At 42.9% G+C, this 24360-nt stretch overlaps 1 protein-coding gene across 4 annotated transcripts in view; it reads right to left on the bottom strand.

Moving 5' to 3' along the window:
- Positions 1-24360, bottom strand: part of lypd6b (LY6/PLAUR domain containing 6B) — a 173516-nt gene that overhangs the window by 142740 nt on the left and 6416 nt on the right. For 2 of the 4 annotated variants that reach the window (XM_060827819.1, XM_060827820.1), the window contains exon 2: positions 2438-2497. The exons of 1 other annotated variant lie outside the window; for it this stretch is intronic. The gene's annotated coding sequence lies outside the window, so the exon portion shown is untranslated. Of the gene's footprint in view, positions 1-2254; positions 2301-2437; positions 2498-24360 lie in introns of those variants that run through there. One more of the 4 variants, XM_060827823.1, reaches the window with a different exon arrangement.

Consider the following 24360-nt stretch of genomic DNA (forward strand, 5'->3'; position numbering starts at 1 on the left):
TTGCCTAATACCATCAAAATTGGCCTTTCTCCAATTTAGAACTTTAAAACTTTTAGATCTGGTCTATTATTTTCCATCACTACTTTAAATCAAATAGAATTATGGTCACTGGCCCCAAGGGGCTCCCCCACTGACACCTCAGTCACCTGCCCTGCCTCATTTCCCAAGAATAGGTCAACTTTTGCACCTTCTCTAGTAGTTACAACCACATATTGAATCAGAAAATTTTCTTGTACACACAAATTCCTCTCCATTGAAACCCTCAACACTATGGCAGTCACAGTCTATGTTTGGAAAGTTAAATTCCCCCATCATAACCATCCTATTATTTTTACAGATAGCGGAGATCTCCTTACAAATTTGTTTCTCAATTTCCCTCTGACTACTGGGGGGTCTATAATACAATCCCAATAAGGTAATCATCCCTTTCCTGTTCCTCAGTTCCACCCAAATAACTTCCCTGGATGTATTTCCGGGAATATCCTCCCTCAGCACAGCTGCAATGCTATCCCTTATCAAAACCACCACTCCCCCTCCTCTTGCCTCCCTGTAGCATTTGTATCCTAGAACATCAAGCTGCCAGTCCTGTCCATTCCAGAGCCATGTTTCTGTATTTGCTATGATATCCGAGTCCCATGTTTCTGACCATGCTCTGAGTTCATCTGCCTTCCCTGTTAGGCCCCTTGCATTGAAATAAATGCAATTTAATTTATTAGTCCTACCTTGTCCCTGCCCGCCCTGACTGTTTGACTCACTTCTATTCTCAACTGTACCAGTCTCAGATGGATATCTTTCCTCATTATCTCCCTGGGTCCCACACCCCAACTTTACTAGCTAACGAATTGAATGGTTTGGAAAGAATGTTTTGGATGAAGGAGTTAGATATTGTTTTAGGGCTAAAAGGATCAAAGATTATAGAGAGAAAGTGGTAACAGGATATTGAATTGGATGATTAGCAGTAACAGGATAAATAGTTCGATGATTAATCAATGATTAGCAAAGCAGGCTCAAGGGGCTGAATGGTTTACACTGTGGGGTGGCATGGTGGCTCAGTGGTTAGCACTGCTGCCTCATAGCACCAGGGTCCCAAGTTCGATTCCAGCCTCAAGCGACTGTCTGTGTGGAGTTTGCACATTCTCACCGTGTCTGCATGGGTTTCCTTTGGTGCTCTGGTTTCCTTCCATAGTCCAAAGATGTACAGGTCAGGAGAATTGGCCATGCTAAATTGCCCATGGTGTTAGATACATTAGTCAGGAGGAAATGGGTTTGGGTGGGTTACTCTTTAGGGCGTCGGTGTGAACTGTTTGGGCTGAAGGGCCTGTTTCCACGCTGTATGGAATCTAATCAGTTTCCATGTTTCTAAAACTTATCTGGTTATTAATGTAATCTAGGTAAGGCAATCCACCATCCTTGTGTTTTGGCCTTCATATTATGCCAGAACCACAGCATTGTGACTGAGTATTAATTGACTCGTAAAATAGCACTAGCAAGCCTTTTAATTCAGGGAGTAATTAGCAAAGAGCAATATTTGTGGGCCCAGCCAGCAATGTCCATAACCCTTGAACAAACTAAAACAAAACCTGGTAATTTTATGCTGCACTCCTTTCAACCATGACTAATATATCTCTCCTAAATTGAGACATCCAGAACACAACGCAGGGAAGCACAGTCGCTCAGTGGTTAGCACCAGGTACCCAGGTTCGATTCCAGCCTCAGGTGGCTGCCTGTGCAAATTCTCCATGTCTGTGTGGGTTTCCTGTGGGTGCTCTGGTTTCCACCCACAGTCCAAAGGTGTGCACGTTAGGTGGATTGGCCATGTTCAAGGATGTGCAGGATAGGTGGAAAGAGGGTTACAGGGATGGGGTGGGGGCTGGATCTGGGTGGGATGCAGTTTGGAGTGTTGGATTGGACTTAATGGGCTGCTTCCACAATGTAGAGACTCTACGAACACAGTTCTCTAACTATGTTTGGGTCTAAGTAAGACTGAAATTAGAGATGCAATAGGATTTCCGTCAATGTGCCTGGAAGCTCATGAAGGCAGGGAGGAGGTGAGGTTCGATGGCTCCATAATCACTCGTAAAATAGGTGTAATTATAGAAGTCTCTGAAAACAAAATTATTTGGCTTATGCAACAAAAGCATGTGAATTGAATTGTTAAAATGTTGTTTTAATTGAACACAAGCCACATGCAAGTCTTAAAATGACTATCTCTACTTCAAACTTTTGCTCAGTGGGAAGAAGCAATCTGGCTTACCTCCAGGTTTCCATTTTGTCATTAAAATAAAATTTTACTCCTAGTAACCATCAATTTCATCAAATTGGTAATATTAAATTAGCATAGATTTGCCTGAAATTGTTACTTTAAAGGAGCACATAATGCCGTACTTGTCTTATCACTGAAAGTGGGATTAGTGACATGCAGTACTGAACTAAGTACCTTCAAGTATATCTTCCTCAGCCCTTCGACTCAAGAGGATTCAAAGCTCCCGAGTCAGCACTATAATATAGGAAAAAGAAAAAAGGTAATTTAGCATAGTCAGCTTTCAATTTGACACAGATTCTTTTTTAAGATCGGATTCATTTTCAACCAACTTGTATAAGCTACATTAAGGTTGTCACATGATACTCTATTGCACTTCTGTGGAGCAAACTTTAATCTGAGATATTGCCCACCCTGTCAGAGATATAGAAAATGTCTTTTGCATAATTCAGAAAACAGTAAAGGAAAATCTGTGCCTTGGTTAAATGTATTTCTCAATCATTAAAGAAGATCATTTTCCACAGTATGCCATCAAAAAGTCATTTATGACATCCCAACATCATGAAATGCATTACAAGCCTCTGACCAATTACTATTGCAGCTCTGCAGTCCATAATTCATTTAATTACTTATTTGCCTGCATCTATGATGCCCTTTTTATTACCCCATTTCTCCAAAACCTCACCATCTCAGACAGAGGCAACATCTCACCCGTATTATCACTAGACTATTAATCCAGAAACCCAGTTAAGGTCTTGGGGACCTGGGTTTGAATCATGCCATTGAATTTGAATTCAATAAAAATCTGAAATTAAGAGTCTAATGATAACCATGAAACCCACTGCCAATTTTTGGGAAAGCCTACCTGGTTTAGATTAGATTACTTACAGTGTGGAAACAGGCCCTTCAGCCCAACACGTCTACACCGACCCACCAAAGCACAACCCACCAGACCCATTCCCCTACATTTACCCCTTCACCTAACACTACCGGCAATTTCACACAGTCAACTCACCTGACCTGCACATCTTTGGACTGTGGGAGGAAACCCACGCAGAGCCAGGAAGAATGTGCAAACTCCACACAGTCAGTCAGTCACCTGAGACAGGAATCGAACCCAAGTCTCTGGCGCTGTGAGGCAGCAGTGCTAACCACTGAGCCACTGTGTCATTCACTAAGGTCCTTCAGCAAGGGAAATCAGCTGTCCTTAACAGGTATGGTCTATATGTGACTCCAGATGCACAGTAATAGGGTTGATTCTCAACTGCCCTCTAAAATGGTCAGGGCAAGCCAGTTAGTTGGAATTATCAGAATGAAGTCTCAACAAAGAAATGAAATTGGACAAAAAAATCTGGCACTAATTTAGGCAAAAACACTCTGTCACCCTGCAAAGTCCTCCTCACTAACGTTTGGGACTAGTGTCAAAATTGGGAGAGCTGTCTCACAGGTTAGTTAAGCAACAGTTCATAGTCATTTTCATGAAATAACAGCTTACACAGTATGTTCCAGGCACCATCACCACTGTCCTACCAGCAGGACAGACTCAGCAGAGGTGGTGGCACAGTGGTAGCTCACTATCAACATCTCTGGGGAAACCCCAGATCAGGATTAAATACTGGCCCAGCCAGCAATGCCCATATCCCACGAGTGAATAAAAACAACCCTCTATCTGAAACAACTCCCCAGAGGCCGGTAGCCCTTCACCAATTCACCATTTATTTACACATGGACTGACCTTGAAACTGATCCAGCTCCCTCAGAACCAGCTCTCAAAGTACCAGAATGTCTGACACTCCTGTGTATATCTCAATTGGGGCTCCCTGATTGGACCACATTAACAGCCACAATTAGGGAACTCAAATTCTATTAGGTCCACCTGCCTGACCTTGCTGCATTGCACTACACTGTCCGTGCAAGCAACTGTCCATTCTAAAACGTGTCCTTCCTTTCAAACATTCTTCAATGGTTTGTCTAATTTCCAGCTGATCACAAATCCATCCACAATGTTGCAAATTAGGTTGATGATGCTGCCACAGTATTGCAATAGCCTAATAAAAATAACTAATTGCATCCTTTCACTGTGATCTTTTCTTCTTTTTCAACTTGCTCGATCTCTCAGTACTCTTTGACACAATCAAAGACACCATCAATGTCACATTTATTCCACAGACCAGCGGAAAGGACTGCTTCTCTTAGACACTGTCTCAGTTTCAAAATTGCAAGCAGCCATTGTTATCCTATTTGCTTCAAGTTGCACTTAGCAGTGAATCTAAATGCCTATTTCCACATCCATCACATTGCCAGCCTATTTGCCTCAATTCACCTCCAGCAGAAACTCTCATTCATCCTTTGCCAACTCCAATGATTTCCTCTCAATAAACTTTAGCTCTTTTCAATCTCTGTTAAACATATCCTGTTAAACACTAAATCCTCCTTACAGAGCATTTCTGCTCCAGGTGACCTACATGAGTTCCCTCCCAGAACTAGGAGAAAGTGAGGACTGCAGATGCTGGAGATCAGAGTCAAAAGTTGTGGTGCTGGAAAAGCACAGCAGCATCGGAGGAGCAGGAGAGTTGACGTTTTGAGCATAAGCTCTTCAACAGGAATCCTGAAACGTCGACTCTCCTGCTCCGCCGATGCTGCCTGACCAGCTGAGCTTTTCCAACACCAGACTTTTCAACCCTCCCCAGAACTCCCTGGATAGTGTTGTAGAACAGGGAGGCTGAAAGGTTCAGGTACATAATTCTTGGAAATTTGCATCACAGGTTAAGGCTAGTTAAGAAGGCATTTAGCACGCTTGCCTCAACTGCTCAGGCATTTGAGTGTAGGAGTTGTGATGCTGTTATACAGGATATTGGTGAGGCCTCTTTTGGAGCACTGAATGCAGTTCTGGTCACCCTGTTATAGGAAGCATATTATTAAAGTGGAGAGTGTTCAGAAGAGATTTACCAGGATCATGCTGAGACTGGAGGGTTTGAGATGTCAAAATGGAGAGGAAAGCCCGGGACATTTTCCAATGGAGCATAGGAGGTTTATAAAATCAGGAGGGGTATAGATAAGGTGAATGTCAAGGATCTTTTCCATAGCTGGCATATTTTTAAGGCAAGACAAGAAAGATTTAAAAAGGTCATGGGGGCAACTTTTTTTTAACACAGAGTGGTTTTGTAAGATCTTAAGATATTGGAGCAGAAATTAGGCCATTCAGCCCATTGAGTCTGTTCCGCCATTCAATGGTGGCTGATATGTTTTTCGGCCCCATTTTCCTACTTTCTCATCATAAGCTTTGATCCCCTTGTCAATCAAGAACCTATCTACCTCTGTTTTAAATACAGAATGAACCGCCAGACAAAGTGGTATATGCAGGTACAATTACAATGTTAAAAAGACATTTGGATCAGTTCATGAGTAGGAAAGGTTTGGAGGGATATGGGCCAAATGCAGGCAGACAGGACTAATTTAGTTTGGGTACATGGACTAATTGGATGGAAGGGATTGTTTCCGTGCTGTGTGACTCTATAAGTCTATTTTCAATTTAAAATTCTTATGTTTCAATGATAGAATAGATAGATAGATCTTTTTTCAAACTTTTCATGGCCTCATCACTCCTCCAGCTCAACAATACTCTCCATTCCTTAACCTTCAGCCTTTTAGACTTCCTCTTGCCACAGTGATATCTGTGAAAGACAAGTTATATTAAACTCCACTAAGCAGTAGTCAGCTTTTCTTGAGGCAATCCATTTAAGTCCATTAGGAAAGTGGGGTCTACTTAAAACACTTCCTTCATTATTAAGTAATGTACTGTGTTACTTAATATAACTCTCCTCTTGTTCTGAAACAAGAATGCCACAGAAAATCAGCATGTTTCTATCCCAAATTAAACAGTATCGCTGACTAGAAATTTGCAATCAAGGAGCATTTAGAATACTACAAAAACCCACAAACTCTGCATTTTCCCTTCAAATCTGTCAAGTCAACAAGCAAATACTTGTCATGGTGGTTATGTGAGTACAAGAGTTGGATTTATATCCTTGGCATTTGTAGATTCTGAAAGATTAATGTAACATCAATATCACAGCTTGCCCTTGAATGGCAAGACAGATCTATATAATGTAACAGTTGTGTAAATGGCCTATGACTGATGAAATTGAAGAATACACTTTGATATGCTACTGAGAAAAGTAACCATGTGATCTCAAGTGCACTCCATAATTCTGTACTGAATACATCAGCAGAAATGGAAGGCTCATTGTGTTCCTCAAAAACAGGCACTTTTCTATTTTTCTGTTATGAAAAATAGTTGTCATTGAAATCCATTCATCATAGTGCTCCCTAGTTTAGTGCTTTGAATTCATTTCTTGAAGTTTTGAAAACGTTGTCTACTAGCCATCAATCTCACCTTGTGTCAAATATTTTGCTGCATACATAAGCAGAAAGCTCACTGAAATCAATAGTACTCTTTTGTTCAGTCGATGGGTCATTTATCATGCATTAATCTGCATAAATTCTCTTTGGTGTTCAGGAGTATCCAGTGGCATTGAGCAGAATCAAAAAAACGTTATACCGTATATACTCAAGTATCGGTCAATCTCATTTTACAGTTGACTGTCACTTTTTGGCCAGAAACTCAAAGAGAGGTCTAATCCTGACTGTTAGTCAAAAATCTAAACATCTTCTATTCATCGCCAGTCACCAATGAATGCTATCTCACACTTGTGCAAATCTAATAGCGCAAATTATTGACTAGCACATTATTGAAGGTGGTTGTTCAGTTCCTCCTGTTTGTACACAGACCTTTTGCCCATTTTGCTATATTTCTGGGGATGAGATTGGGAGAAACACAGTCTCTGACCTGGCAACTCTACAAAAACAAGGTGGCGAGAGAGAGTGGATTTCAACCCTCCATAATATTGCCCCGTAAAAGGTGACTTTTTAAATTAAAACTGTAGTCTAGTCTCAGAAATAGTATATATAGTACATTAAACGAATTTTGTCCAAAAAAATTCTGGTATGCCAGAAAGACTTAAATAGAAATGTTTCATGACATTAAGCTGTAACTAAAAGTTATTAAATCATGTAATATTCCTTTTCAAGTTTTGGGGGACTCAGGGGAGAAGAAACTTTCATAAAAGTCTCTTATCGGTTGTGCATCTGTTAGCTCTAAAAAGGAGTTAAAATTTCTCTCCAATAAGATTAATGCAATAGAAGGTATGACTGTCTATCCACAGGCATCATTCAGTACTGCCAACTTTAGGCTCCAGGGTCACTTGAAAGCCATATCAGACCCCTCCCCCGACATGTGTAATATCTTACATTTACTGATCCTATAATGTCTCTGATCGCATTTCTAGCTGGGTCCGACGTTTCCCCTGAACTCTTATTCCAGTGACTACCTTACATTTTGGCACCTAGTTTTGGTTTACAACCATCCCAACCCATCCTTAAAGTGGAATCAAATCTGTGGATAGATTAGTTAATTGGGAAATTGGTAAAATGTCAGGTTTGAGTCCCGATAAAAATCCAACAGCATCAGAATTTCTGGCAAAAGGGTTATCAAATCAACACACTGGGATTGATTTTAACTCTGTGTAACTGGGTTCATCTTGAAAGAGCCAAGACCTCAACTGGTTAACTCCGTTTTCCTCTTAGACACTGCCTGATCTGCTGAGCATTTCCAGCCTTTTCTGTTTTTACGGTAGCATTAGAAGTGAGAAGCTATGGTAAACTGTTCCAAGTTTGGTGTCATACCTCAATATTTCTGAGGCAATAGTGATGCTTATCATTTTCATTAAAAGTCTGGAATATTGTGAATGGCAAATCAAATTGATAATTGGCAAAGTTTGATTAAAAACACTTAGGGTATTGAAAGTCTAATCTTCCAAACAGGGAGCCAAAGAAAATGTCACCACTTGATTGACTGGACTCCAGTCATTGTCTATTATTTTTTCAAAGAAGCAAACTTTTCATTTAAGGCTCCCAGCACCCACAGTGAGTTTTATCCCAGCAGCATCTCATGGAATTATACAGTACAGAAGAGAACCTTCAATTCAGTGAGTCTGTGCCACAAAAAACTACTCTAAATCTAGACTGCTCCCACTTTCCAGCACTTGGTCCATAGCCTTAAATGTTCCGACATTTCAAACGTTCATCCATGTACTTTTTAAAAGTCGTGAGGTTATTACAGCTTAACCTGCAATGTGTTCTAATGGAAAATGTAGCCGCTGGATGGGAAAAGAGGTGGAAGGCAAAGACTAAAAACAGATACAAATAATAGAGGGCAGGGTTTCCCTTTCAACTTGAGGGAGCGGGACCAGGAAATTAGGAAGTGTGCTTTATTACCTTCTTTCTATAGTACAGTTTACGCTTGAAATGGCAGAGTACTCACACTGATTGCTTTGTCAGCAGGTCAACCGCAAAACCTCAAAACATGCATTTTACAATAAGTCAACTCACTTAAAGCTGCAGTACTCTTCCTTTTGATGCATTTTTCCATTACAGTCTTGTGAGTAAGTGGGATGCCAAGAATCAGTATTTGCAGAAAGGATGCAGATCAGTGACCATGGGCATAAATGGAATGGAAATAAATGAGGGAACTGGTTGACATGCTACTTGTTTCTCAGGAATTGGACCTGAAAAATTTTAAACATAACTAAATTGGTTTATGAATCTTGGGTTAACGTGTGCATACGAGGGATAAAAAAGGAGATAAAATTGTTGCAAAGCAATGAATATAAACATAAATTCAACAAATAAACAAGGTCTGCTGAGTGCCAAATAAAATGAAGCTGACTTTGGAGAATAGCAACCATAATCCTAATATTGTGAGTGTAAGTCACATAATTTACAGAAATATAAATCATTTGGCCCAATGTTTTTTATCTTAGACAACATACAAGAGTATTCATGTTCATCATTAGAGCATGACAGCTCATTGTGGGTAATGCCACAATGGGTAATGTCACAAAGTACAGTAATTATATCGGGATAACTAAATTAGTCAGATGCTTTACAACACATAATAATTTAGTTGGATTTCCATCAAGCATTTGATAAAAATTTCACTTGTAATTTTTTAAGAATATAAAGGTGTATAGAGTGAATGAATGTGGTGCAGTGGCAAGGTCCCGACCTCTGAGCCAGGAGGCCAGAGTTCATGTCCCAGCTGCTCCAGAAGTGTGCAATAATGTTTCTGAGCAGGTTGATTAGAACTATACAAAGAATAAGTGACAAATTATTCAGGCAGCTACAACACTGATTTGACAACAGACAATGAGTTTTGACTGACCTCAGTTTTTACACAGATCTCCTTTGATCCATCTGTTACCTACATTATTCAAAAAGTGAGGGATTTCCACAATTGTTGCAATCTTTATGAGTACCACTACCTATTTGACAAGTAAGATGTACCTTTTCTACAAAACATCTTGCTTCTCAAAATACAGATTGCATCTGTGGTATTATTGAGTACAGCTCTAAAACTTCAGACACTGTGGAGGCAAGGAAAGCAGGTAAATAGGACAGGTAAAATAGATAAATATGAAGCTCATTGAGACTAAACAATCGCATTTTACAACTAAGTCTCAGACATCTCAAACATGACTGTCTCTATGAACAGTGAGAGCTGCTTGATCATCACTCATTATCACCTTCACTATTACATTATCTCACCACATGAACATACACTCTTTCATACTATATAACAAAAGGGTTCTTGTGGCAAAGTAGAAGGGCCCATAGATGGGCAGCACAGTGGCACAGTAGTTAGCACTGCTGCCTCCCAGCGCCAGAGACCCGGGTTCAATTCCCGCCTCAGGCAACTGTCTGTGTGGAGTTTGCACATTCTCCCCATGTCTGCGTGGGTTTCCTCTGGGTGCTCCAGTTTCCTCCCACAGATGTGCAGGTCAGGTGAACTGACCGTGCGAAATTGCCCGTAGTGTTAAGTGAAGGGGTAAATGTAGGGGAATGGGTCTGGGTTGATTGTTCTTCGGAGGGTCGGTGTGGACTTGTTGGGCCGAAGGACCTGTTCCCACACTGTAAGTAATCTAAAAAAAGCTCTGGGCCAGAGAGTCGGGTTCCTGTTATAGTCAATCAATGGAACTGTTATGGTCAGATGTTCACTCATAGCACTCAGGGTCAGACAGTCCTAGTCTAAGGACTGGGCCAAGATCAGTGCTATAGGTCCAGACAGCTGGCACCAAAGCCTCAGTCCATGCTTCATGAGCTACAGCCATATGCACTTCACATTCACAAATGCTGGCATCCGACAAGTTGCCAGACTCTCTGCATCATCATAACTCTGATCCACCTACGGTACACTTCTGCACAGCCATGCTTTAGATCACAGTAGCACCTTTCATTTGAATACTGCTTCAAGGACACTTTGTGTTCAGAGACAGGCATCCAGGTGCATCTCTGGGCTGCTCTTTTAGCGCTCTACCTTTGTGTGCCTACTCCCTGTTTTGCCTTGACTTTTAGAGCTTTGTCCCTCAGCTGTACTTAAAGGCTCACAATACTTCTGGCTTGGCTTGCACTTTAGCATAAACAAACAACCAGGCAGCTTGATTGTAGTCATTGGTTAAGGGTTAGACATGTTGCTGTACAGCAAAGTGCTATGTCAATACATACCTATGGCACAACAAACACGTTGGATGCGTGTAAACCAAAAGTTGAAGGAGAGTAGACTTCATGCAAGGGGGTTGCTGTCAGTCAATGGAACTGTGTGTGCTTGGTCATGGTCAGATGTGCACTTGTAGCACTCAGGGTCAGACAGTCCCAGTCTAAGGACTGGGCCAAGATCAGTGCTATAGTTCCAGTATAGTCCAAGGAATACACATAGGCCACATGTCTGGTCACTTATCAGTTGGGGCTGTCTATCCAAGTCAGTCATGGCCAATCCTGGACTTCAGCAGAATGAACATCAGGAATGGGAAGGGTATCAGGGGCACTGTAGCAGTGGGAGGTGGGATAAGCTTCAATTCTGGGGATTTGAGGCAGGAACCTTGGATACAGAGGGAACAAAGAAAATGATTGGATTGGAGGGAATTCATCATACAAGGAGGAAGGCCAGTGCTGCATGGGACATGATGTGATGCTGCGAGGGGTAAGGATGGTCATAGATAGTCACCATCACCTGGCCTCATAGGGGGAGGGGGTATAATGTGCAGCACAATAGTGGGTATGAACAAACTGTAGTGTGGGGGCTCGGGGGTTAAGGATGAGCATTACAGTCTCACTTCAAGGTGATGGAAAATGACTGTGGCCACACTCAGATTGGGTGGAGTCAGTGTCAGTCTGCTGTCTGAAAACATGGCCCCTTTCTGAGCAACGTGAAGCTCTTCAAGGGGCATGTACATCAAGCATGCACTTTGAGAGTGCAGCTTGAAATCATTTGTAATTGTTTCATCTTGGGCCGCACGGTGGCACAGTGGTTAGCACTGCTGCCTCACAGCGCCAGGGACCTAGGTTCAATTCCCGCCTCAGGCGACTGACTGTGTGGAGTTTGCACGTTCTCCCCGTGTCTGCGTGGGTTTCCTCCGGGTGCTCCGGTTTCCTCCCACAGTCCAAAGATGTGCGGGTCAGGTGAATTGGCCATGCTAAATTGTCCGTAGTGTTAGGTAAGGGGTAAATGTAGGGGTATGGGTGGGTTGCGCTTCGGCGGGTCGGTGTGGACTTGTTGGGCCGAAGGGCCTGTTTCCACACTGTAAGTAATCTAAGTAATCTAATCTAATCTAATCTAATCTTGTGTGCAGTCTCCAATTGTGTGGGATGCAAACACTAGTAACAAGCAATGTTAGCCATGTCGCTGTTTCCTACATATTGCAGATGGACATCACTGTGAAGCAGAAGTCATCAAAGGCATCTTTAAAACATACATCTGCAGGTCACAAAGCACAAACATAATACAAGACCTCATTGGCTGCATATGGATCTGGTACTGATTCTTTCTCCACCTAAACTGTAAGTATAATGCAAGATTCTCTAAAATGCAATGGTGACTTTTGTGGAAGATGTGAGGCTGGAAGAGAAAGGTTCAACATTCAGCAGCACTTACAATTCCCTACTGTCTCTTTGTGTCATGACCAAGATGACATTCATGAAAAAAGGTCAAGTTCCAAAAAGACTCCAAGTAGACTCATTCCATGGCCCTCCTTGTTGAAATGCTCCACATCCCACTGTATAGAGGAGTATGCAAATCTATCATTTGTAAGGGATGCAAATGCTGACTGCTCACATTGCAAAGAACCTGTTCTGTCTTGTCTACTCCCCACCCAGGTTCATTGTAAGTGTAAAAACTGAAAGAACGGAGGTTGCTGGAAATCAGAAACACAAATAGAAATTGCTGGAAAAGCTCAGCAGGTCTGGCAGCAATGGTGCAGAGAAATCAAAGTTAATTTTTCAGGTTGAATGACCATTCTGCGGAGCAGTTCTGAGGAAGCGTCACTCACCCCGAAAGGTTAACTTTGATTTCTGCTGACCTTTTCCAGCAATTTCTGTTTTTTTTTCAATCTAAGTGTGACTGATAGATCCCATCATAGCAAGGTTCTTGTTGAAGGCGCAAGAGATGGAGGAGGAAAACTAGCACCGGCAAGCCCAGGAACACCCAGCAGATGTTGAACAACCTTCACATGAAGAGGTCACAGCTAAAGATCCCTTCAGGTTGTGCAGGAGGTAAAAGTCTTTTGTGCTCAGTGCCAGTTCCTCCAGCCACATGAGGCACTGTCCTGCCACCTGATGTGGATGTTTGGGGACAGTGTCACTGACCTGTGCTGACCTGCCACCTGAAGGAGTGGGTGGCCATTCTATTCCAGTGGCCATGTTGAACTTTTATGCAGCGTGATTCATCCAAGGAGCCACTGGGGCCCTGTGTGAGATCTCTCAGTTGATGATCCACAAATGTATCAAGACTGTTTCTGACACCATTTGTGTCAGATCATTTCATAGAATAGAATGCCTACAGAGTGGAAGCAGGCCAATCAACCCAGTCCACAATGATCTTCCAAAGAACATCCAACACAGACACAAATCCCTTCACCCTATCCCCATAACTCTGCATTTCCCATGATTAATCCACGTAGCCTGCACATTCCTGGTTACTATGGGCAGTTTAGCATGGCCAATCCACCTTTGAAGGAAACCAGAGCATCCGAAGGAAACCTACAAGACACGGGGAGAATGTGCAAACTACACACAGTTGCCTGAGGCTGGAATCAAACCCCAGTCTCTGGCACTCTATGGCAGCAGTGCTAACCACTGAGCCACCATGCCCCCTCCTCGTTTCCATGACAAAGTCAGCACTGCCGCCTAGCAAGTAGGATTCGGCGACATGACTGGCTTCCACTAGCTGCAGGGCACTACAAGTTGTACATGAGTCATGCTGAGAGGACCACATCCAAAAGCAGGAGACAGTGAGGTCTGCAGATGCTGGAGATCAGAGTTGAGAATGTGTTGTTGGAAAAGCACAGCAGGTGAGGCAACATCCGAGGAGCAGGAATTCCTGAAGAAGGTCTCTGGCCCAAAACGTCGATCTTTCTGCTCCTCAGATGCTGCCTGACCTGCTGTCCTTTTGCAGCAACACACTCTCAACCCACATCATAAAGCAGTTGAGTTTGTCAATAGAAAGGGCTCTGTTCCAGCAATGTGCTAATCATCTGCAATCATTGGTATCACACCTTAGAAATCTATGACAAATAACCTGACAGCTGCCATGAAGCCAACATACATGACAGCTCTCCCGTTGCTGCTGAATTTGAGGGACCAAACACCCTGTAGCGCTAGTTGCTGAGACTTGAGGGCTACCCACTGCAAGAATGACTAATGACACCACTATACAACCCCCTAATTGACACTGAACATAGAATGAGCTGCACTTATCTTCAAGCAGGCCCATGGTAGAGCATTTATAAGCCTACTGCTTCTAGCAGTCTCTGAGGGTGGCTTTGCTGCAGACTGCCAACAGAACGTGTCACATAATCCCAGCCTGCTGTGCTCTGCTTAGCTGGAACAGCCAAAGAGGGATATGATGAAGGCTGATGAACTGGGACAGCCTTCCACAGAGGAGGATGAGGTCATTGAACGGAGGAGCATCACCTCCAGCATGACAGAGTGGTGCAGAGTTAGGCTAAAACAAGCAGACAGCGCCTAATGATAGCTGCAAATGTGTTGCTGGTCAAAGCACAGCAGGCCAGGCAGCATCTCAGGAATAGAGAATTCGACGTTTCGAGCATAAGCCCTTCATCAGGAATAAGAGAGAGAGCCAAGCAGGCTAAGATAAAAGGTAGGGAGGAGGGACTAGGGGGAGGGGCGATGGAGGTGGGATAGGTGGAAGGAGGTCAAGGTGAGGGTGATAGGCCGGAGTGGGGTGGGGGCGGAGAGGTCAGGAAGAGGATTGCAGGTTAGGAGGGCGGTGCTGAGTTGAGGGAACCGACTGAGACAAGGTGGGGGGAGGGGAAATGAGGAAACTGGAGAAATCTGAATTCATACCTTGTGGTTGGAGGGTTCCCAGGCGGAAGATGAGGCGCTCCTCCTCCAGCCGTCGTGTTGTTGTGTTCTGCCGGTGGAGGAGTCCAAGGACCTGCATGTCCTCGGTGGAGTGGGAGGGAGAGTTAAAGTGTTGAGCCACGGGGTGATTGGGTTGGTTGGTTCGGGCGGCCCGGAGGTGTTCTCTGAAGCGTTCCGCAAGTAAGCGGCCTGTCTCACCAATATAGAGGAGGCCACATCGGGTGCAGCGGATGCAATAGATGATGTGTGTGGAGGTACAGGTGAACTTGTGGCGGATATGGAAGGATCCCTTGGGGCCTTGGAGGGAAGTGAGTGTGGAGGTGTGGGCGCAAGTTTTACATTTCCTGCGGTTGCAGGGGAAGGTGCCAGGGGTGGAGGTTGGGTTGGTGGGGGGTGTGGATCTGACGAGGGAGTCACGAAGGGAGTGGTCCTTGCGGAACGCTGATAGGGGAGGGGAGGGAAATATATCCTTGGTGGTGGGGTCCGTTTGGAGGTGGCGGAAATGGTGGCGGATGATACGTTGTATGCGGAGGTTGGTGGGGTGGTAGGTGAGAACCAGTGGGGTTCTGTCTTGGTGGCGGTTGGAGGAGCGGGGCTAGTTAGGAGCGCCTAATGATAGCCAGCTCCAGTACATTTCTCGACTGTAAAAGTATTGAGGTTTCGGGACAGAACAGGAATATGAAATTGAGCAATATGAGGATGATCAGATTGAATTGCAGGGCAGGCTCAAAAGGCTGAATGTTCTACTCCTGCTTCTAGTTTCTATATTTATATATTTCTAAGGCCATGACAAAATTGCTAGTGGCTAAACCTAGAATTGCCTTGTACTTTTCAGGGCAGAGGGAGTGAGTGCTGCTCTCTGCCGGTACACTGAAAACTATGGGCAAACTGAGTGGAGCTCGGAATACCTGAAGCCATGCTCTGTGGTAATTTATTCTAGAATAAGTGTGGTTTACAACTTTTAAATATGCCAAATAAAACATAATGTAAAATAAACTGATTTATGGTAATGTCCCAGAATGCAGAGATCACTTACCAACTGTAAAATTGTTGGTGTTCAATGCACATGAAGGTCTTTATTCTTCCAAGAGACAAATGCAGCTTCTGTCTATTAGATTTCTACTTGCTTTGCACATTAGTAAATAAAAGTGAATGTTTTGATGCTATTAAAAGCTTCCCTGCATGCACTGGTCCCACCTTACATAACGATAAGGTAGTGGGCACTGGGGGCGAAGTAGTAGTGATTTAGAGTAGCATGTGTTGAAGGACAGATGAACTGTGTGGCCTAGTGTCAAACATCAACTGAGATAAGAATGTGCAGTTGTGTGTATAAGGAAATTATGTGCCTTGAGAAGGATTGCTTTGTGGCTGCTGTGGCACACTTTGTGCACAGCAGAAGCCAACTCCCGATCCCCATGGATTAATCGAATGCACAACTGGGGTTCCACAATGGCTCTGCTGCCAAGAATCCTGGGATATCCCAGCAGTAGCGAGTACTGTTGGCTGTGGTGAATGGGAGAATTGGGTGAACATCAGATGAGAGGGCACCATTTGTATGTGGTAGGTAATTAATAAGGCAAATCTGGGGTAATCATGTGGAAAAACTTCCCATGGAGACAAACTCTCTGTGAAACTCAGAGAAAGTGAGGATTGCAGATGCTGGAGATCAGAGTCAAAAAGTGTGGTGCGGAAAAAGCACAGCTAGTCAGGCAGCATCCAAGGAGTAGGAGAATTGACATTTCAAGCATAAGCTCTTCATCAGGAATATGGGGAACACCCAAGGGGGCAGAGAGATAAATGAGAGGGATGTGGGGCTGGGGGGAAGGCAGCTGGGAATGCGATAGGTAAATGAAGGTGGGGGATGATGTTGATAGGTTGGAGCAGAGGGTGGAGCGGATAGGTGGGAAAGAAGATGGACTGGGACAGTTCAAGAGGGCGTGGCCGAGTTGGATGGTTGGATCTGAGATAAGGTGGGGGAGGGGAGCTGAGGAAACTGGTGAAATGCACCTTGATTCCATGTAGTTGGAGGGTCCCAAAGCGGACGATGAGGCATTCTTCCTCCAGGCATGAGGTGGCTAGGATCTGGCAGTGGAGGAGGCCCAGGATTTGCATGTCCTTGGCGGAGTGTAAGGGGGAGTTGAAGCGTTTGGCCACAAGGTGCAGGGGTGGTTTAGTGCGTGTGTCCCATGGATGTTTTCTGAAACGTTCCACATGTTGGCGTCCTGTCTCCCCAATGTAGAGGAGACCACATCAGAAGCAACAGACACAGTTTATTGGCATGTATGGAAGGCATAAGAAAATTTCTGCCGGATGTGGAAGGATCATTTGGGGCCTTGAATGGAGGTTACGGGGGTGGCGTAGGTTTTATAAACCTCATGCAGTGACACTGCAGTGGCAGATGCCAGGATTGGAGAGTGGGTTGGTGTGGGGCATGGACCTAACAAGGGAGTCATGGAGGGAATGATCTCTGCGGAATGCAGATAGGGGATGGGAGGGAAATATATCTCTGGTGGTGGGGTCTGCTTGTGGGTGGCAGAAATGGCAGAGGATGATGCGTTGTATCCAGAGGTTGATGGGGTGGAAAGTGGAGGTATGGGAAGTGGAAGAGATGTGCTGGAGGGCATCATTGACCATGCGGGAGGGAAAATTGCGGTCCTTGAAGAAATAGGCCATCTGTTATGTGTATGGTGAAATTGGTCCTCCTAGGAGCAGATGCAGCAGAGGCTGAGGAATGAAGACATAATAATTCCAAATGCACTCCTCAGATACTCAAGCAATGTGGGGTAGAAAGTCACCTGAATATCAGTATCAAAAATATATTTTAACAAGTTAGCAGCTACTCTGCATTTCGTAATATCTATTGAAAGTAATCAGCTTACAGAACAGTTTAATACCAAATTTTTTAATGATTGCAGACTTTTAAAAATATTTTGATGGTCCTGAAGAACAAATCCACAGTCTACAAACACATTATTAGCGGAAACTTATCACAGTATAAAACTGCTTTGACCTGATGGTACAGTTGTCCTGTGGCTGTAACCTTGGTGAGTTTTGTTGTAAAATGTTAATAATGTCTGCGTATAACGATGGTTAATGAGAGAAAGGTGCAAATCATCAAAGCTTTCTTTTCTCAATCAACATTTTTCAGAAGGTAACAGTGCAGCATTAGCAATCTGAGCATTGAAGCATTTCAAAACACTAGGTTATCTTTCACTCCAAACAAGATAAGTTATCTTGTGCTTCTATAACTAGCAGAGGGCATATCAAAATTATATGCTAAGGTATCTAAGCAAAATCTACAATTTGCTTCTTGTTTGCATAGGTGGGGGCTAATATTGGTTCCTGCTGTACTAATGGGACTTGGATAAGAGTTTACTGAGCAGATCATAAATCACAATAGGACAACCTTGGTAAAGAAAGACTCATAAGTTGGTTTTGTGTGTATGCATACTTCACAAACGACATCTGCAACATACTTCTGTCTCCAGATGCTGCAATCAACTCAGATTTGAAATCAAATCATAATGATAGAGCTTCAAAGGTTTACAAATGAAGGTATTCCACCCTCTTCAAATATGGTTTGGTTATTTACCCACAAAGATTAATACTTACAATCAAGAGATTGTGCTGTTCCTAAGACATTGATGAAATGGAGAAGATATTGCAGTAGCAGAATGTTTATAATAAAAGGGTACTTGTGAGAAACATAATTAAATCTACATCTGGTGCATTTTTATAAATCAGGTTATTTTAAACCAAGTTTTATCTGGAGTAAATAACATTTGTAAATCACACTTATTCTGGAATAAATTGCCATACAGCATGGTTTCAGGTATTCTGAGCTCCACTTAGTTTGCCCATAGTTTTCAGTGTATGTGTCTACAGCAGCACACACTCCCTCTGCCCTGAAAGTACAAGGCAACATCCCATTCCAGGTTTAGCCACTAGCAATTTTGTCATGGTCTTAGAAATATATAAACAAAGAAACAAGAGGCAGGAGTAGAACATTCAGCCTTTTCAGATTGCTCTGTAGTTCAATATCACCATGGCTCATCCTCATATTGCTCAATTTCATATTCCTGTTCTCTCCCAAAACCTCAATGCCTTTACAATCTAAAAATTTTTCTAACTCTTTCTTGAATACATTTAATGATTTGGCCTCCACAGCCTTCTGTGGTTAAGAATTACTCAGGTTCACTACCCTTTAAGGGAAGAAATGTTTCCTCTTCTCAGTCTTTAATGGCCTACTCCACATCCTACAACAATGACTCCTGGTTCTAAACTCCCAGCCAGGGAAAATGTCCTTCCTGCAATTAGATTGTCCCGCCCTCTTAGAATTTTGTACGTTTCACTCAGATCCCCTCTCATATTTCTAACCTCTAGTGAATACATGGGCATTCTAAATGTGTGTTCATTATCGGCCATAACCTAGTTATAATATTCTAATTGAACCTGTTACAAATATCGGGCATGCTTCAATTTTAAGGCCCAAAGTGTGATTGGCTGGATGTGGTAGCTGGATGGTTTCCCACCCTCCTATACCCAATGAGCTACTGCAATGCAAACATTTGACAACCTCAGTGGTGGGCAAGTTGTTGGAGGGAATCCTGAGGGACAGGATGTACATGTATTTGGAAAAGCAAGGACTGATTAGGGATAGTCAACATGGCTTTGTGCATGGGAAAACGTGATTGAGTTTTTTGAAGAAGTAACAAAGAAGATTGATGAGGGCAGAGCAGTAGATGTAATTCAAATGGACTTCAGTAAGGTGTTCGACAAGGTTCCCCATGGGAGACTGATCAGCAAGGTTAGATCTCATGGAATACAGGGAGAACTAGCCATTTGGATACAGAACTGGCACAAAGATAGAAGACAGAGGGTGGTGGTGGAGGGCTGTTTTTCAGACTGGAGGCCTGTGACCAATGGAGTGCCACAAGGATTGGTGCTGGGATCTCTACTTTTTGTCATTTAAATAAATGATTTGGATGTGAGCATAAGAGGTACAGTTAGTAAGTTTGCAGATGACACCAAAATTGGAGGTGTAGTGGACAATGAAGATGGTTACCTCAGACTACAACAGGATCTGGATCAGATGGGCCAATGGGTGAGAAGTGGCAGATGGAGTTTAATTCAGATAAATGCGAGGTGCTGCATTTTGGGAAAGCAAATTTTAGCAGGACTTATACAGTTAATGGTGTTGATAATTGAAATGGTGAGCAACAAGATGTCAAGATCGCACTTGCGAACAGAATGTACAGGTTCTGCAAAACAACCTGCCTCTGGTCTCTCCAACACAGTGAATCCACATCATCACCTGCAAAGATACAATGTACTGCAACGTGAGAAAGACAAATAAATAGTTGTTTTATCTAGGAGTCTGAGGCCTTGGACATTGGTAAGTGAGAGGGTAAATGTATGAATACATGTTGCATCTTCTTTTGTTAAATGGAAAGCCACTGAGAAGGAGAACAATTTGTGAAGGTGATAGAGGATGAAACAATTGTTACAATCATTACAAATGTCACGTAATCCTTGCATCAGTTTACATCTGGAGTGTCAGTTGAAATATAACTGGTGAGTGAGCTTCTGTTTTTGCAGTTGTGAAACTTCTTTAAAAAACTTTCAGGACAGGCGTGTTGCCATGAAGACTTGATACGCTCGAGGTGATAGTTGTGAGCTTTCTTCTCAAAATATCACAATCCATGCACCGTTCTTTACAATGGTTTGATATACCCAACATGCCTGGACAGCATGCTCAGTCACATCAAACAGCAGGTAAGAGTCAACCGTGACTCACACAACACCAAGGGAAAGGGGTTTTGTTTTTTTTTAAACTGTCCAACAGTTCCCTTTAAACTAAATTCAAATTCTCAAACTTATTTCGCGGTAAACAGCTAGCACCAACGAATATCTGGAATCATGATTCAGATTAATATCTCTGCAGAAATACTCACACTGTCTACTGTGAGTTTGAAAACCATTCAAACCTTAATTCATATTTCCAAAGAAGTTAAACATTACAAAAGGGTCAGGATACTGTGCCATCTATTTCATTTGATGCCCTCAATTTTACACAAAGGTCACCATCAAAGCTCTTTAAACAGCATTGGGCAAACATAACACAGCTGTGCTGGCCAATAATGGGGCAGTAAAGTCACTAAGTTGTAAAACTGGTTTACAAGCGAGCTTCAAATAAATTTACCTCCTGCTAGCCTCTGCCATATCCAAGTTAGGCCTGAATACAGAAATATCCAGCCTCACAACCTTAAAATCAGGATAGGAATTTTAGATGTGGAACATAATTTTCAACACAGAAGGTGAGAGACAGAATATAACATTGACTTATTTGTGTGCCCCGACTGATGAGAGACATGAATTCAAACGTGGAACAGCAACTTCTTCTTCCTCCATGTGTCAGTTACGTAACATGGCCCCGATTCTCTGCTAGCTAGAAGGTTGTTACTTCAGCATAGATCAGAATAATGCTGAGGAAAAGTGTAGAATCCCCATCGTAGAACATCCGAAGAAATTGCCTGGGAAATTTAAGGTTTCATTAGACATTCTCCTGGAACTCTCCAAAAATCTGGATTTAAAATCAGAAAGTTTGGAGGGTTCTGATCAAATTCATTTGAAGAGTTAAATAAATCGTCTAACTCCTGAGTTACTAATCAACAATCCCCAAACATATCTCACAAACCGCCAGGCACCTTATATCTCCCAGTCTCTGACCTCACATCCCCAGGTTCAGATACTCTTAGCTGTCTCCACATCTAAGATATAGCAGCAGAATTAGGCCATTAGGCCCATTAAGTCTGTCCCTTCATTTGATCCATAGCTGATATGTTTATCAACCCCATTCTCCTGTCTTCTCCCTGTAACTCATGATCCACTTACTAATCAAGAATCCATCTATCTCTGCCTTAAATACACTCAGTGACTTGCCTCCACAGCATTTTGCATCACTGAATTCCACAGATTCATTGTCTGAAGAAATTCCTCTTCATCTCAATTCTAAAGATTCGTCCCTTCACTCTGAAGCTGTGCCGTCTAGCTTATCTCTCCATCCTTCAGGCTCTCTGCTTTTATTCCTGATGAAGGGCTTTTGCACGAAACGCGATTTTACTGCTCCTCGGATGCTGCCTGAATTGCTGTGCTCTTCCAGCACCACTAATCCAGAATCTGGTTTCCAGCATCTGCAGTCATTGTTTTTAACCTCTGGGTCCTAGTCTCACCTACTAGTGGAAACATCTGCTCCACGTCTACTCTCTCCAAGGTCCCCAAGCCTCCTTCCCCTACCATCAGACCTGACAGTATCCTACTCAGCAGCCACTCTATTCACCTGGCATCTACCCTCTACCAGCAACTTAACACAACAGGGGCAGGAGTAGGGAGTTCAGCCCCCCTCCCCCAAAACTGTACTGTCATTTAATGTTTTCGTGGTTGATCTCTTCCAGGTCTCAACTCCACTTTTCCTACCTGTTCTCCATAAGAAGGTTCTGCACTTATGCTCTGACAACAGCTGCCAGATTGGCTCTCAAGACCTTTGGGTTTCAAAGTATGGCACCTGACAGGCCTGACATCGGAAACACAGCTCCACATTTCTGAAGGAACTCTGATTGGAATCTGCTGCTGAAATGTGGAGCTCCTTTCTTTCATGACAAAGGGCTATTGACAGTGAGATGGCCACTCCTTGGAAAATTCTGCCGAACAAGGTGGAGAGTACAACATCCATCTCAATGTATCTCAAAAACTGACTCAGTCCAAACAGCAGAAAAGCATCAGTGTAAATATTTTAAGTTCTCACTCCAGCTGCCAATGTTATTTTCCCAAGTGAGACTATCAAATCAGAGCCAAATTCCATTTTTAGACTGAACACCTCAGGTCACCAACACCCAGATGGCAATTGACCATACAGAGAAACAACTTTCAGACCAATAGGCTGGATTGAACCTTAGTTCTTACAGGTCAGAGGATAAAACTGTATTCCATTGTCCTTGAATTACATTATCCTTGAAGCCCTGCGCTATAATTAACTCATTCTATTAGATTCTGTACAGATTTACATTGAAAACATTCAAAAATCAGATTCAGATTCACATTTGCCAGTGATATATAAAATATAGCACTTGCTGCCACACTAGAAATAGTAAATTCAACTTCCCAAGCTCACCCCTTTAATCTGTTCTGCTAGGTTAGTTGGTAGAGTCCAAACATAACAACCCATGAGGAATCTTCGACTTTGCAGGCCATATTCGGCTCTGGAATGGAAGTGAAATTCATTTCTGCCCCGGGGCAGGTTGATTTCTCAGTTGCAGTCCCACAGTTCTCAGCTTATTATGCACAGATACCTCAGATAACCTTGCAACAGTGACAAACAGTAAGCCGATAACTCCACTGTTACCTTACAGGTTCGTGTCGCCATATTTTAAAGCACCAGACTGGCATTCATTCCCTGTAATGCCAGCGGCATCACTTGGATTCTGAGATTAGAGGCATTATCTAAATAATCAGGTCCTTCCAGCATTCCATGACCTGCCTGCATCCAATAGCCTGACAAATGTCCACCCTTCCCAACCTCCTTCACCCATGTCTATTACATAGCAGCCTCCTTCTCTCAGTCATCCTCATCCTAGAGTATAGCTTAGACCACTGTCACCCAGTTTCAATTGTCGCACAACACTGACAAAAGAAGTAATAGCCACACATTCCAAAATCTTGCGAGTATCATGTGCCTGCAGCACACCCCTTATGTGTAGTTGGGAATCAGAAGACTAATACTGATCACTCATGGAGAACTTATTTGGGAAAGGGAAGCTTAATTCTGGTGAGCTGATCTTTCAAACAGCACAATATGCATACCGAGAAGTTTCCCAACACTTGTCACTGGTAAGTGTGGCCCACCTTTAAAGATTCTGAGAACTTAATTGCAAACCTTCATTCCTTTGTCACAAACATAACTTTTAGCTTCTCACACAATTAAGTTCCCCCACCCACCTTATTTGCTGCTCTGCTCCCAGGGGTGGCATAAGAATAAATCCGATCCGTCTGTTCATTTTGTTTCTGAAGCACTGGTTTTGCAACAAATCACCACTGATGCAATAAATATCCAGCACTTTGTCTTGCATGATTAAAATGAACACACATATATCTGTGCGTCAAAATGTAAATCATAGATCAATTACATCATGGCTGTTAGTAAATCAACGAGGTGAGGAGCCCAGTGTGGATGGACGGATGAATTAGTCTAAAGCTTCAATGGATAATAAAACACCAGTGACACAGCGGATGCTGCTCCTCACAGCAGATTATCTCACGAGGTAAAGTGCATGTAAATTTCTAAACCAGGCATCAAAAATGTTTTAAAAAGTGAAAACTTTTTTTTCTTATTTATTCTTGATTGTTTATAACACAGAAGTATTTGCATTCTCAACAAAATTCATGGTTCAACTTTTGAGTTGCCCTAATCTGTTCCTTTTAACGAAGCCTTAACTTGGTGTAAAACATGCCCTCTTCCTTCAGCCAAACTGAAAGTTTAGAAATCATTGAGTCATTCAACACTGAAATAGATCCCTCAGTCCAATTTGTCCATACCAGGTTTCCCAATC

Source organism: Hemiscyllium ocellatum, chromosome 7 (genome assembly GCF_020745735.1).
Source record: "Hemiscyllium ocellatum isolate sHemOce1 chromosome 7, sHemOce1.pat.X.cur, whole genome shotgun sequence".
NCBI lineage: Eukaryota > Metazoa > Chordata > Chondrichthyes > Orectolobiformes > Hemiscylliidae > Hemiscyllium > Hemiscyllium ocellatum.